The sequence below is a fragment of the Lacerta agilis genome, chromosome 14, assembly GCF_009819535.1.
Source record: "Lacerta agilis isolate rLacAgi1 chromosome 14, rLacAgi1.pri, whole genome shotgun sequence".
In the NCBI taxonomy this organism is placed as follows: Eukaryota; Metazoa; Chordata; class Lepidosauria; order Squamata; family Lacertidae; genus Lacerta; species Lacerta agilis.
The window spans coordinates 19,699,808-19,712,248 of NC_046325.1; the positions used below are offsets into that span (position 1 = coordinate 19,699,808).

The window sequence follows — 12,441 nt, forward strand, 5'->3', positions numbered from 1 at the left end:
TCACCCATGTGTGAGACACACACACACAAGAGAAAGAAGGCTGGACCAATTCATTTTGTTCCCTGAGGCACAGCAGCAAATGACACCTCCCTCTCCAGTCAACATGCACAGAACCAAGGGCCAAGCAATTTATTTTGACACTTGAGGCCTCTGCCCTTCTCTGGTAGCAAAAAAATAAAAAATAAAATAAAATAAAATTATACAGCAATAAATTCAGTAATTAACAATTTGATGCCCTTTCATGACACTGAAAATCAGCTGCCTGAGTCATGGTAAATGCCAATTCCTACCTCTGATACCGAACTTGCTTTTTACTGGATCAAAGTTGAAAAGCAAAGCCATCAATGTATTTTGATACATTTGAATTTCTAAAGGTCAGCCTTATTTCCACCTCACCCGCCCCCCACCCCAGGTCAGTGTATCACAATATGCATTAAAAAAAAAAGTTTCAACTTTAGGATGCTAGTGTTATGACTATTTTAAAAGTCCATATTTCAGTCTAATACAAAACTGTCTGTTTGGAATACGTATGTTTGAAACAGGTTTGTGTAAGAGTTGCTACAAGGAATCCTTAGCTTCACTCCCCCTTTATCTACTTCTATCTGCCCACATCACTCTATGTTTCCATGTATACCCGAAATACAAAATTATAGTGATTTTATGACAATTTCATTGTCATGGCATCCTGGGAGTTGCAGTTTGGGAATAATGGTCTGCTAGGCACCTACAGTGTTTCCTCACAGATCTGCAATTCTCAGGAGGAAAGAATGACCTTCAAAGTAATTAAAAACTGTGATGTAGATGTGCCCTTCATGAATCACATGCACTGTTCCTCAGCTGGCCATGACACTAAGCAACAACCATTATCCTGTCTTCTATGGGTTTAACTATTTCCCATTACACCAACCGAATTATTAGCAATCATGTAGTGGGTTTCGGAGAAAATTGAAGATGAGGCATAGACACGCTGATGGTGATTGGCACCACAGTACAAGGGCAAGGGAGACCTAAGTCTTCCCTCGACAACTGTGATTTGCTAAATATCATCTCCCATACAGGAGTTAGCATTAAGGAAAAACACTCCAATTGGCAGCAATACTCCCCACCCCTCTAATGTTATCTGCTGGACTGGGGTAGGGAATATTTTTACTGAGACCAGAGTTGGGGAGGGATGACTTAACCCTCCCCTCCCTCACATGCTGCAGTGGTGATTACAGCTGCTCCGCCCCTGCAGCCAGGTATTTAATTAAAACAAATTCATGACATGATAGCTAATCACATTGCTAGCACAATGTGTAGTTAGGGGCCTTACATTTTGCTTCCTTTATGGAGTCCAGAGCCAGATGCCCTGAGACTTTAGCTCTCAAAATATTCTCAAGAATCTTGTAAATGAATGAAAAGTGGGAAAAATTAAAGGGGTGGAAAAGTGGAAAAAAAAATGAGGGGTGGAAAAATTAAAGGGGGAGTGTTCAAAGTGTTGGCCACTGGAGTGTATGGTTTGTGTGATTTGCAAAGCATCACATATTAATAAAACACTTTGCTTAATAAAATCCTTTGTTGGTGTTCAAGGCTCTTTAATGGTGTATTGAAGTAGCTGGAATAAACAGCAGCACTGATGAAAGATTAAAGCAGAAGGGGGAAATAATGTAATGCACATTGGATGAAAACAGCCAAGAAAAACAGCCAGATGTCACTTATCAGCTTTCAGAATATCCCTTCTCTGCCCAAGGTGGAGCAATTAATATAAGCTATGAACACCTTTCGGTAGCTGTACGAGGTGCAATAATGTTAACATGTTGTTTCAACAAGTGGGCGGAACGAAACCCAGGTGCCATGGCTGCCAAATCTAGGCCACAAGGGCAGAGCAGGAGCAGAAAAACAGAAAGACATACTGTTTTCAAAAACACACCATAGAATGGCAATTATGGCCACAACCCCAGCATCAATTACACCACCAGCAGCATCTCTCTGTCATGGCTCACTGCAGTGACAACCTACCCCCACCACCCAATGCTCAGGCATGTAGGGAGCCAGTACATTGGTGCTGGCAGGCACCTCCAGCCACTGACCCACCTAAATAGTAAGTTGCCTTGTGACTGCTTTTAGTGGAAGAAATCAAACACGAACATACCTAAATAATAATACCCTCCATTCTGTGACACCACAGCACCTCCATGCTGGGAGACCTTGCTCCTCTGAGATGCCAGGTAGCCTGGAAGGGAGAGCTGGGGTAAGACATTTTTCTGCCTGAGGTAGAGCAATGAATAGCACATCCCACACACACAAGTCTAGGTGCATAGGATCTAAGGTTGGTCAAGTTGGACACCTGAGGCAGAAAACCCCCACAAGCAACTCTCCCTGACCCTGGCAATCAAAATGGATTGGGCCAGATTAAACGAACCCGATGTGCTAGTGAAAGACAGCACAAGGACTCCCATGAGTGTAATGGGGCTTCCCTCATGCTTCTCGGCCACATGCCCCCACATCTCCCCCAAATCTGCTCTGGGGAATCAGGAGAACTCCCAGAACAGCACACAGAGGGAGGGAAAGGGAGACAAACACCAGAATGCTGTTGCTACCCAGACAGCCCCCGTCCTCCTGCCAACCTTCCCCCAATTGTCCTGAATTCTATTGTGTAGGTAAGGGGAACTTGTGGTTCTCCAAGTCCCATCCTCCCCAGCTAGCATGACCAATGCTCAGGGTTGATGGGAGTCATAGTGCAAAATATATGGAGGGCACAGTTGTCTCCCTAGCATCTGTTATGTGGAGACTTTTTGAAATACGGCAACCATACTTCAGATATAAAATGTGAGTTTTCATATAACAGTGTCCTGGAATGGGTTTTCCAATGCTTTCCAGAAATAAGCCTTCAACAATCTCTTTAAGAAATGGAGCAGCAGTCAGAGCATGATGATGATGATGATGATGATGATGATGATATTAATAATGGATTTCCCCAGCCACTCTGGGCGGCTGCCAACAGATTAAAAACAGAATAAAACATCAAACATTAAAAACTTCCTTAAACAGGGCTGCCTTCAGATGTTTTCTAAAAGTCAGATAGTTGCTTATTTCCTTGACATCTGAGGAGTTTGAAATCCATTGCTTTTTTTTCCTTGTTGCTGTTCTTTCACCTTAGCTATATGTACTCATATGTTCCCTGCTTCCCTAAAATGCACACTTTAACAAAATCAATGGATGCTGTGTTCTACAAAGCTGGAAGGACACAGCTATAGACATTTCGAAACACGCCTCAGGGCTTCCCTGTCCCAGTGCTGAAGAACATTCCCTTTTCCTCTAGTACAGCAATTGTGCACTTGGTAGTGATGAAAGAGGCTGCATATTAATCTGCCAAGTTGCAAAAATATATATGAAGAAGTGGTAAATGCAGCCTCCTCACAATCTTGACATTGTTTAACACTGATGAAAGCAGGGTTGTGAAAGTCTAGATTATTTATTAGCATCTGCAGAGCCAGTCAAATAATATTATTAAATATATATTGCAGGATGCACAAGACTCCTACAAATCAAGGTCAAAAGGTAGACTAAGGTTGCAGCACTATTATACACTTACCTGGGAGTAAATCCCATTGAACTTATTAGGGTTTACTTCAGGTAGACATGTATAAGTTTGTACTGTTAAAAAATAAATACCCTATACTATGTATCAGACTCTCCGAACCTGGTTGTGCATTGGCCAAAACCTTTTGTACAGCAGGCTAGTTTCTTCATACTCTCACATCCCTCTTTACCCCACCCCCCCCAATTCAGGCAGACAAAAATCTGAGTTCAAGGACACAGCCCAGCCAGGTAAAAACTCTCAAGGAAGGTACAAAGCAGGGCCAATAAGTGGTGAGATTCAAGAGGGTGTGTGGCTATGGGGAAAGTCCTGAGAGGCAGACAAAGAGACTCCTGGGCCTGAGGTTCCCCCATCTCTGAAGCCGATGGCCAGCTTGTTAAACAAAAAAAAAGAGAGTCAAGGTTGCATTTTTAGCTAGTGCATTCCTCTTACAAGTGTGATGTAGACTAGCTTATACAAACCTCATTAAACGGTAAGTTTTACAAGTCCTTGGAGGCTGCATCCCCAGAGTGTGATTGGCGGCTTGTCAGCTTTAGACTGTGTTGCAAATGAGAATTTATGAGATGACAGAACATGACAGAAGAGAAGAAAGCAAAGGCCTGTCTCTTAACATGGAGGCTACTCTGATCAGTGCCTCTGAAATCCCCAGCTCTACAAATATTTGTAGTTCTTTAAACCTGTTTTGCACAAGCTACATCAGTTCCCAGGCCAATGGGCTGCTAGGGATGTTAGATATCTGGGAGGCTTTCTTAAGTTTGTGGTTTTTTTTTTAAACCTTAATTTCAGAGATGAAAAACACATGGCACCCAGTTTATTGGCGGTGGGTGGAGATGGAATTCTGAAGCAAGAGCTATTCTCATGAAATGCCCTATTTGTGGTCCTCACCACTGTTTAGTTTGTTCTTTGGATGGAGTTTTTGTTTATATTATTTATTGAACTTGGGTTTTTTAAATGGATACTGCAAGTTTTGTATATTTGTATCTTTCTTTTCCTGTATATTTATATTCTTTTATTGCACTGTTCCCTGCTCTGGGATTGAAACATTTGGCGAAGAGTGGGTTATAGATATTAGGGTTAGGCACTGGATTTGGCTGAGTCCTGAGCATAGCTGTCAACTTTCCTCCTTTTTAAAAGGGAAATTCCCTTATTCCGAATAGGATTCCTCGCAAGAAAAGGGAAAAGTTGACAGCTACGGTCCTGAGGCAAATTGGGTTTATTTGGGCATCAGCCAAGTTGGGTCGAGACAGCCACAGGATCGCTGAGGGTCTGTGTCCTGCCATTTTTGGAAGTGGGTCCCACATTATTTGCTGCAGGACAGCTGCTGCCTAATGCTCCTCTTTGTTATTTTAGTATGTGCTGTGCTGCTCTGCTTTGCCTTCTCCACTCCCTCAGTGCCAACAGGAAGAGGTGAAACAGCACACAAACAGTGCACACTCAACAATCATGGAAGTACAAAAAGGTTAGATTGCTCTGAGAATTTCTTTTCCCATGGGAGAAGAATTTGAGAAGCAGCTCATGGATTTCAAGAAGAGCTGCTGAAAGGGAGACGCGAGTAAGATGTATAGGCTCCATAGTTTCCCTTTAGACAAACTTTTATCCAGTATTCCAAATGAAGTTTTTAACTTGGGTAAATTGAAAAGCTCCTAAAAGAAAATGTGAGATAGAAATATAATGATATATGCATTTCCTGCTTACGAAACACAATGTGTTCCTGGAAATCATTCATTAGGCAAGTGTTTGCATAGGAAGTCCATAATTTCCATTATTTCCTATGGAAACATTTCTAATCAGGGATTTGCCCAATCCCCATCCCCACATGATTTCTTCCTGAAATGGCTGCAACCAATCAGTAAAAGAGAGACAAAGGCAAAACTTGATTTGTCCAGTTCCCTTGGTCTCTGATTCATCTGTTCAGGTATCTGAATTTGCCTAGTGTATAGTGAGGTTTGGGCATAATTCTTTATGCTTGAATATGTAAATTTTCAAATAGTGAGGGGGCGGATAGTGGGACCTCTGTGTTGATTGATAAATGAGATTTATCTGTGCTGACTACTATAAATATTCTGCTCTGCATATTTGCAGCTCTAGATGATAAACTAAAACAAAGGTTGCAGGTTCTTATTTTTTTCTGTGTTTTCTTCTTATTAGCTCTTCCCTATTGTTCAGTTCAGGTCTCCATAATATAATGTAACACTTTGGTGAAAAGATGCACCCTAGCACCCCAGCACTAGAGGCTAAGATAGAAAAGATCTCCACTGCAATCATGTATTTTCCTTTGGTGCTCAGGTAGGACGGAATAAAAGACAGCCAAACACTGCAAAAGACCAACATGCTGAAAGTGATAAACTTGGCTTCATTGAAACTGTCGGGTAACTTCCTGGCAAGGAAAGCCACTGTGAAACTGATAATGGCCAGGAAGCCCATGTAGCCAAGAACAGAGTAAAACAGAGTCACAGACCCCTCGTTACATTCCAATATGATTTCATCTGTTACAGAGTACATGTCCACATCTGGGAAAGGGGGAGAGGTTGCCAGCCACACCATACAGATACCTACCTGAACCAAGGAGCAGGACAGAACAATGGAGCTGGCTAGTCTTTTCCCCACCCACACCCTCATCTGGGATCCTGGCCTGGTGGCCATGAAAGCTAGAACCACAGTGATTGTTTTCGCCAAGACACAAGAAACAGCCGCTGAAAAGACGATGCCAAAAGCAGTTTGTCGGAGGAGACAGGTCACCTTCTCAGGTCGGCCAATGAATAGCAGTGTACAAAGGAAGCAGAGGAAGAGGGAGATGAGGAGAGTGTAGGTGAGGTTGCGGTTGTTGGCTTTGACAATGGGGGTGTTGTGGTGCTTCAGAAATGCTCCTAGGATCAGAACTGTGATCAAAGCAAAGGACAGAGAAAAACAAGCTAAATTGATCCCTAATGGTTCTTCATAAGACAAGAAGTTTACAGTCTTGGGAATACAGAAATCCTGGTTTTTGTTTGGATAGTTCCCATCTGTGCATTTCTGGCAGTCGTTCATATCTGCAACATGAAATGATTTGGTCAAGCCATTAAGCTTTCTGGCACCAGTTTGAAGAAGATGCCAGAACTCCAAAGCTACTAAACGTTCTCTATTTACAATTAGTGCAGATATGATGAAATGAGGAAGAGGCTGAGTGGTTAAATTATTTTTAATGGCCAGCTATTCACTGGTTTTTTTAAAATTAAATAACAGGTCACAGACACACTCCAGATACACACTCCAGATTATTTTGTCTCTGGTAGCTTCCCCACAGCCTCTCCTTACCAAACTGTTCAATCATGCCTCCTAAGAAAAGTATTGCTGTATACCTATTCCTCTTAATTACATTTGAAATATATTTCTTACCATTCTTGTTCGAAATCTTCCCTTGTGGACATGGGATACAATCATAACAGCAGAATAGCTGACCCTCCTTCACTATCTTGCTGTAACCAGGAGCACAACTCTCGCTACATATTGAAAGGGGTCGTGCCTAATCCATACATGAAAGAGAATAAACATGTTCAGACTAAAGAGTTTGGGTTCCTTAAGTCTCTAGGGCTTTTCCATATGCATTTGAAATGACAAGACAATTCGGCAATGTACGAATGGGATCTATACTTCTTTTATTTCCCCCTTTTATAACAATAAAAATGGCACGACATTGGGGTTCTCACCAATCTACATGGATTGGTGTGAGCCACAATGTTGTACCATGGTCGACGGTATGAAAAGCCAATGAGGGATCAAAATGCAGGAGCAGGGTCACACACCCCACCACATTCTTGGCAAAGGTCATCCACCAGGGTAAGCAAGGCCAATTCTATTATTTGGCCATTCCTGAACCCAGGTTGGGACTGGATCTAAGTAATCTGTGTCTTCCAAGGATGCCTGCAGCTGCCATGACAGGGCCCTCTCTGCCACCTTCCCCCCAAAGAGGATACTTACAACTGGCCAATAGTTGCTCCAAACTAAAGGGTCCAGAGTTGGTTTCTGCAGGAGCAGTCTCCCCACTGCCTCTTTCAATGCAACACTTGCAATGGGGACCACCCTCTCATGCAGTGAAGTGTTAACCACACACTGGACCCAACCAGCCAGCCCCTGGCCCTCTTGCTATAAGCCAGGAGGGATGGAGCACATGTAATGGCCTCAAGTTGCAGGTCTGCTTCAGTTAGCTGCCACCTACAGATTAATATTTTAGTTATAAAAGGTCTAGCCCACCCTCCAACATTTAGTAAACTCAGGGCAGGTTAAAAATACATCATTCAACATTTGAATAATTCCCTACTTGTTTAGAATTGGATCCTACCTGGTTAAACCAGTTGTGCCATGTTATGTCATCCTCACTGATTGTGAATGCTTGGTCTGCAGGACTCTCAGGATCAACTTTCCCAACTTTCACAGAATGAAATGATTGGTTCAAGGAAAAAATCCAGTTGACAATGTCCAATCCAGCTACTACCGCCCCATTCTGGTTGAAGGATATTTTGTCCCCCACACTGTTGTTAAATGTGATAACTCTAAGGAATTGATGGAGCTAAATAGAAACATAAAAGGCAAGACTAGAAAAAGGCTCCATTTAGACGATGCTTTACATTTGAGTGGGAAAAGTATGATGCAAAATATCCCCATTCTTTATATCCCAGAGAAGACCACAAAGAGTGAAACAGGATGTCTGATTGGAATAAAGGCTATTGTGTCCTTTCTAGGTGGAAGGGAAAGGAAGGAAGAGGAAAATGTTAGCACAGTAAGAATTGGGAGAGAAAAACATCCAATATACAGTGTGATGCCAAATGAAGGATTTTGAATCCAGTACCTGCCACAGCTGTTGATTTTGAAGCTTTGGTCCTCTTTCATCCACCATTCCTCTCCGTTTGGGTACAGATGAGGACATGTCATGTAACGCATGGGCCACAGCATAGACAGCATTGTAGATGCTGTAGCTATGACCAGTCATGGATAATTCAAAATAAGTTCCAGGAAGGCTCTCCATCTTCTCCTGCCCTGTACAAATGTCTCCACTCACATTATCCACAACCGCATTAGGGAACGTGCAGCCAAATGCCTGTTGCCAGAATGGCATTATAAAACTATCTCCTCTTCTGTTGGATGGGATTCTGCTTGCAACAAATTGAAGGAAACCTGGTATATTACTGGAGTGAATTTTGAAGGACAGTGTGCCATGGAATGATTCGGTTTCCCACGTTCTTTGATAGACCAATGAAGTGAACTCCACTTGTGCTGTCATTATCCATACTGTACCTTTTGGATTCTCGCTCATGTGTTCGAGTTCTGATACATATGGAAACCACCTGAAAATGGTCATGGAATATGATTCTCCATAGGCTACTACTACATTGGCTTTGCTGGCAGTTATGGTATCATGAATTTTTGCTCCCATTTCAAGCATATCATTAATTCCACTGACAAAATTAAAATTGGGGATTCTTTCTAGGAAAGCAAAGCAGATACCATTCTTGGAAAACAGTGGAACTACAATATGTGCAAATCTTTCTCCATTGTCATTATCCATAACAACTAGCCCAATCCATGTCCATCTAAAATGCAGCAGCAAAGAGAGAATCCCCATGTATTGTTGGCCTTCCTGAGGTGCCATTTGGTAGAAGGAAAGGCCTGGAGTTTTATCATTCATCACTGGAGCAGAACCATAAATGAGCTAAGGAAGTATTAACAACAGGGGAGAAAGACAATAATAAAAATGCCATTTTCAAATGTTGAAAAAAAAACCCAATCCACATTCAATTCATAGTTAGAAGAACCCTCTAAGAAAGGAAAATTTTATTGTTCCCGTGACACAGAAAGGAATCTGATATTCAGGAAATGGGAGCCAGTCTGTTATCATCTAGTGAGTTCAATGACTTAATGGATAACTGCTGTTGACGCTAGTGAAAAGAAATAGACTTGAACTCAAATACCTTTGCTAGGACATCTCATCCACCTCAAAAATGGCTGTTTTATTGATGGGGAAAGCTATATTCTAAGGTGTTTTATGAACCTGGAAGCAAGTACTCTCCCATCTGAAAGTCAGACATATTTTGCACTACTCTGAAGACCCTGAAAGCCACTCACCTTTTTATGAGAAGGGAAGTCTGGTGAAAGTATGTGTGTAGGTCTGTCTGTATAAGCCCCTGTCCTACTCCACAGCCTATATTTTGATATCAAATGCAATTGGCTCTGAGAGCAAGAAGTATGAGGCAGTGAGATGGTTGGTTTCATGCCCAACATGTCCAGGTTCATAATAAATATAGACTCCCCTCCCACACTGTAGCCAAAGGGGTGAGCACTTTTTATTTTTAGTTGAACCTTTACACATGTTCAGTTTGGCTCTCAGAGTGTGGACCTTGGCATGCAGATAAAAAGTTAATCCTTATCTGATTAGCTGCAACATTCAGCTTCAATGAATGCTCATGAAGAATGTCTTTCTCAGCCAGCACAAGACAGTCATAAATAAATATAAGATCTGTGTGATTATTTCATGTGCACCCATTTCTGACCCCAATCAATGAAATGAAAGCAGAAAGAAAGAAAATGGATTCCAATACTCCACAAATAACCTACCTGTGGAATCTTATAGATATCCAAGATGGTTGCAACGTAAAGGGATACTTCAGAGTCCAGTCCCCCAATGACTGCTGTCAGACTATTCTGGACACCACATCTGAAATTGGGGACAAACCTGTCTAGAGTGGATTGAAATAGCAGAGTGGCATGATAGGTCCACTTTGCACTTAAATAGCTGTCATAGATGTGGAAACCCAAGGTGACATTGGGTAAGAGCTGTGAGTTTTCATTGATTTCATTTACTGCATACTCCAAGGCCAGGATGTGTTGGTAGTTCTTAGGCACAATGCTAGAATGAGAGATGGATTCTGTATCAGAAGGGTTTCCCTTATGTAGGTAAAAAAAGAGATGAATGGAAGAAAGAAGTGGAAGAAAATGTAAAGAAGAAGAAGAAGAAGAAGAAGAAGAAGAAGAAGAAGAAGAAGAGGAGGAAAGTTAGCTTTGAAAAGTGTGACTATGTGGAATAAAGGGAGCTTCTTTTCTTCAGTGTCCTCTTTACCATTATATCATTTTTACAGCTCAAATGAATAACCCAGAGTTTTGCAACTCCAATACTTCATCATATTCTGATTATTCTTGTGGAATAAAGGAAGAAAGAAAAGTTCTTACACAAGCTCTTCCAGTAATGCTGGAGGGGGTTCTTTAGTGAAGGTGAATGAGCTGGAGATGAAGCGAGCCTGAGAGACAATTCCACCAATGATAAGATCTCCTGGGTGATGGTACTTTTGAGGCGGAGGGTGAGGACTATGGACCCCGCATTGAACGTTGCAAACTTTGCATACCATGTGAGGAAGAAATACCAGCTGCAAGACCACTAAAATCAACATCATGAGTACAAGGGAAATATTCCTTCTACACCCAGATTCTCTTACTTTGTTTTACCACAGGAAAATTGGGCTTTCTGTGATGATAAGTGTCTGCTAGTTTGGTCTGCTGATAGGCCAGAAGCCAGGATTATCAGAGTTCAAACAACAGGATGGAAACTATAGAATGAAAAGCAGAGGTGTGCAGAAGATAGGTCAGAATCTACTAATACATGGTATTATGAGCTCAGTTCTGGTACTGAAAAGAAATTCCAGGGCTGAGCATGTGGTCAAAGGTATCCTGTTCCCTAATCCTTAGGATATGTTGTCTCCCTGATGCTATCTGATACCTGGCTCAGTTTGGCTGGTGGTTCTTGGGCTTCCATCATAAAACAAATGAGATTTTGCAAGCCTGAAATCTGCCTGCTCCTGATGCAAAGTATCCAAGTCCTCTCCTTGGTTCTCAATGGTACTGGCTATACTTATGACATTGTTCACCGCCTTAGCTATAAATTTTGCTCATGATCCCTGTCTAGGATTTTTGAGAAGCAGCCGAGTTATAATTAGAGTTCTTTTGATAATGAGAGAAGCGGGCTATTATGGTCAGAATTGGGTATTCCTGTGGGTTTTGAGATTGCAGCAGAATTAATCACCACCATTTTGGTCATTAAATAGGAAGTTAATCACCATCTTAAATCTGGGGAATTGCTGAAGAAATCTTGTTTTTCACATCTGAACTATAGTTTTCTCTACTATTAATAGAGTAGGACTTGGAATGACAGAGAACAAGAAAACGATACCAAGAAAGCTTGCCATACTTTTGTGACATTATTTTGGTACTTCCCAAGGCAAGGCATTTCTCAAATGTAGATTCCAGCAATAATAGACTGGTGTGGGAGCAGAGAAGTAATGATTATACTTGTTGATGCAGCTGACCTTCTTGAGAATATGCCAAATAAAAGGCGTTTGCTCAATAATCCTTTTTGAATTTTGAAATAATATTGTAAACCCCCCCCCCCCCATCCCAACCCTGTGTTATTCTTGGTTTTTGCAACCTGGGCAAGCCTCTGTTACAGGGGGAGAGCCAGTGTGGTGTACTGGTTAGGAGCGGTAGACTCGTAATCTGGTGAAGAAGAAGAGAAGAAGAGTTTGGATTTGATATCCCGCTTTTCACTACCCGAAGGAGTCTCAAAGCGGCTAACATTCTCCTTTCCCTTCCTCCCCCACAACAAACACTCTGTGAGGTGAGTGGGGCTGAGAGACTTCAGAGAAGTGTGACTAGCCCAAGGTCACCCAGCAGCTGCATGTGGAAGAGCGGGGACGCGAACCCGGTTCACCAGATTACGAGTCTGCCGCTCTTAACCACTACACCGGGTCTCCGCTCCGTGGTCAAAATCCAAGGTGATACTTATTTTCCATAAAAGCATTTAGCCCCATAGAACACCAAGGAGGTGGATTTGTGCCCAC

The 12,441-nt window shown here is 42.1% G+C and overlaps 1 pseudogene; it reads right to left on the reverse strand.

Moving 5' to 3' along the window:
* Positions 1-5,632: 5,632 nt before the first annotated feature.
* LOC117057556 lies at positions 5,633-10,998 on the reverse strand (annotated as a pseudogene).
* Positions 10,999-12,441: the final 1,443 nt, after the last annotated feature.